The 3657-nt window shown below is 42.6% G+C and overlaps 1 non-coding gene across 1 annotated transcript; it reads left to right on the top strand.

Moving 5' to 3' along the window:
* LOC133020028 (5S ribosomal RNA) lies at positions 1–119 on the top strand. Its single transcript, XR_009682903.1, has one exon. It is a non-coding gene; the product is annotated as a 5S ribosomal RNA (ribosomal RNA).
* Positions 120–3657: the final 3538 nt, after the last annotated feature.

Genomic DNA, 3657 nt, shown 5'->3' with positions numbered 1-3657 from the left:
AATTACGGCCACACCAACCTGAATGCGCCCGATCTCGTCTGATCTCGGAAGCTAAGCAGGGTCGGGCCTGGTTAGTACTTGGATGGGAGACTGCCTGGGAATACCAGGTGCTGTAAGCGTTTTCCACTTTTTTCCACTTTTCCCTGATGCATTCACATGTATAAATAAGGTATAGTGGGTGGACTCATTCACTTACGGCCACACCAACCTGAATGTGCCTGATCTCGTCTGATCACGGAAGCTCAGCAGGAGCAGTATAGATCTTATCGAGATGGTCTTCACTTTCTAAACAGTGATTTTCAAACTGGTGACGAACTTAGAATATCTTTGTGTCTCTATATAGATGATTGTGAAATCTGCGATCCGTTGGGGACATCACGCAAAAAGCATAAACTTTGCTCAGTTTATTGGTGAGCAAAGTTTAGGAACCCTGCCACCAGGTTCTCATTCATCTCTCTCCTCCATTTATCTTGGATTGTTATGTAAAAGTGATGACATAAAGACCTTCGGCTATCAGAATAAACTTGGAGCTCACGGATTGGCCGGTTTTGTTGAAAGTTTTTCTGGAGAGTATTTCTGTAGATTCTGTACTGCCACACGCTCAGAGGTTCAATCAAAAGAGGTTAAAACTGGTCAATTTCAACCAAGAACTGAAGAGCTGCATCGTGTATATGCAGCAAGGGCACTTGAAGACAGAAAACACTGTTATGGTGTGAAAAATACATGTGTTTTAGCTGAGAGCCTTTCTTACTTCAAGGTTACTTCAGGCTTCCCCCCTGATGTTGCTCATGATCTCTTCGAGGGCATAGTGCCTGTTGAGCTAGCTGAATGTTTTGGAGTTCTAATAGCCAAGAAGTATTTCTCTTTTGATGCTCTAAATCAGATGATTCAGACTTTTCCATACAAATGGGGAGACAAGACCAATCGCCCTCATTTATTACCACGTACCTTTCAAAGTAAAAAAACTGTCAGTGGCAATGCACACGAGAATTGTGTCTATTGAGATTGTTTCCACTAATTGTTGGAAATCTGATACCAGAGGAGGAACCAGCCTGGCAACTCATACTAGACTTGAAGGATATTGTTGATTTGGTGGTTTGCCCCAACCATACCAATGAGTCCATCGCATACTTGGAGAGTAAAATATCAGAGCACCGATATAGGTTCCAAGAACTTTTCCCAGAAAGAAGACTGCTGCCAAAACATCACTTTCTGGAACATTATCCATCAATGATTCGCCATTTTGGTCCACTCGTTTTCTTGTGGACAATGAGATTTGAAGGAAAACATACGTTTTTTAAACAAGTTGTAAGACACACAAACTGCTTCAAAAACATAACCCAATCTATGGCCAATAAACATCAGCTCATGATTGGCCATTATATGCATTCATCAAGATGTGAAAAACCCTCTCTGGAAGTTGCACGAGTTTCAACAGTCCCTGTTGAAATCCTAAAAGAGGGTGTTGCAATCACCTTCACTCTGAAGTACCCTGATGCTACTGTGGTTAATCTTACCCAGAATGTCTCCGCTGATGGCATAAACTACAGAAATGGCATGGGTCAGTTGGTGGCCTGCCAGAATTTGCAGAAATTGTGCAGATGTGTGTTTTGAAAGACAAGTTAGAATTCATATTGAAAAAAATACCCTCATGGTACAGGGAACACTACCGGGCCTTCCAATTGGATCCCTCTCCAACCAGGGTTTCTCTGATTGAGGTAAGTGAACTGGCAGATCGTTACCCCGTATTTGACTACAGAATTGGAGCCCTTCGAATGGGGACTTTGAAAAGATACAAGGGCGAATTTTTTATTCTGATCTCAACAGCGGATCTCCAACACTTGGGCACTGTTAAAGTGATAACAACTGCGCAGGAAGCAACTAGTGCAGTGACTCTCTCCAGTGCAGGTAGTACTCCTCTCTTTGTGGGATCCAGCTCCTTTTCTTCTACAGACACCGAGATACTCTCTTCCCCTGCGTCAACGTCCTCAACCTCTACAATGAGATCTCAAGCCTGGCCAGCAAGCTTCTCTATACCAGAGTTGTCTTATGAAGTAGCGCTGCAACTGGTGAAGGCCAATCAGGAATATTCGAAAAATGGCACCTTCCTGAACCCGAGCCCAAAACTCAAGCCTTCCATTTTAGAGTCATTGGCTTCAGAGATAATTAAGTACAAAGCTTACCCTACAGGTGCGGGGTTCGATAATGTAGCAGAAGCTCTTATTAAAAAGCATGCATGCCTAAAGGAGCAAGGTTCTGTCACTGGATACTATGGTTCTAAGATCAGTTTAAAGTACAAGATGGCGAATTATCGCACTAGTCTAAGAAATATAACCTCTGAATTGAGCATCAACTCCCTGAAACGCAGACAAGGCGACACGCACACAAGTCCAAACCAAGTTAAAAAACCCAGGAGACCCGAAGTAAATTACTCACCAGACTATCCAACTGGAGAAGACAAAGAGAGTCTGGAGAAAGAGAGGTTGGGGCTGCTATCTGAGTTCACGAAGAGGGACAACCATCAGATGATCAGTGTGAAGATGGACGAAACCTTTGTCCACAGGAGGCATGAGGTTGTTATCGACATGCCCTCCATTGCAGAATTTAAGAGCAGATGGCCAGCTCTTTTTTCTGAACGTGAGGTAAGTCAAAATTAAGTGTCCAACTCTTAACACAACTCACACATAATTATTATTGAAAGAGTATTGTATCAGAGTTTGCAATGTATATATTTTTTTTATATTACCACTATTGGAGCCCCACTGAAGATACAAATTGTCTATATGCAGCTTTTTATTATTTCTGTATTGTCAAATTTCTAAAAGTTGTTTTCTGTCTCCCCTCCCCATCTCTTCTTTCCAGATATGCGCAGAATTCACACGTATTACCACCATCGCACTAATGTCCAAGTTTATGTCAGAACTTGACCACCACTCCACCAAGCTGTCCAGAGTTTGCCGTAAGAAGGGGGGTGCAGCAGGACGCAAGATCGCGGAGATCACGGCTGTCATTGACGAGGTTTGGGATCAGTTGTTTTGTGGAGTTTTTCAGTCTTGCTGCTTTTACACTAGAGACGACATCTGAAAAGATGTTACAACTTTTGACGAATGGGAGTCAGGATAAAACCATCCCATAATCTATGCGCTCCTGTTACCACAGTTAAAGGGACTCTTACCTTTGTTGCATTTGAGAATTACAGCACATTCAAATCATCCCGCCTTCCTCCAATGCCCCACCCCCTCGTTCCCATCCGCGGTGTTTTTTTGAAGAAACTTTATTTACAAGCAGACTTACGACCTACTGCCTCCGCGCACGCACGTGAGTTTTTGTTTACCAAAGCATTGGATTCGGTAAGTTATATACATTTACATTCACATATGATGACGCGGGCCCGAATGCGCCACAAGAAGCAGACGGAAAACCTGCATGTCCATGCAGCAAACAGACAGGTCTGTCGGCCAATAAGGTCCTTCGGTCCGAAGAATTTTATTGGTTGAAGTTTTCACTAAATATTATGAGAGTGAAATAATTGTTTGTTTTTACTCCTGGTGGGTCTGTCTTGCATTTTAGAGTGTCATTACCTTATTAATACCAATTTAACCTTATCCAAAAAAAGTGTAAAAATGCAACAAAGGTAAGAGTCCCTTTAATGGAAAC

Source organism: Limanda limanda, chromosome 14 (genome assembly GCF_963576545.1).
Source record: "Limanda limanda chromosome 14, fLimLim1.1, whole genome shotgun sequence".
Taxonomy (NCBI): Eukaryota; Metazoa; Chordata; class Actinopteri; order Pleuronectiformes; family Pleuronectidae; genus Limanda; species Limanda limanda.
Note: the sequence above shows the minus strand (reverse complement) of the source record. Positions and strands in the feature narration are given on the sequence as shown.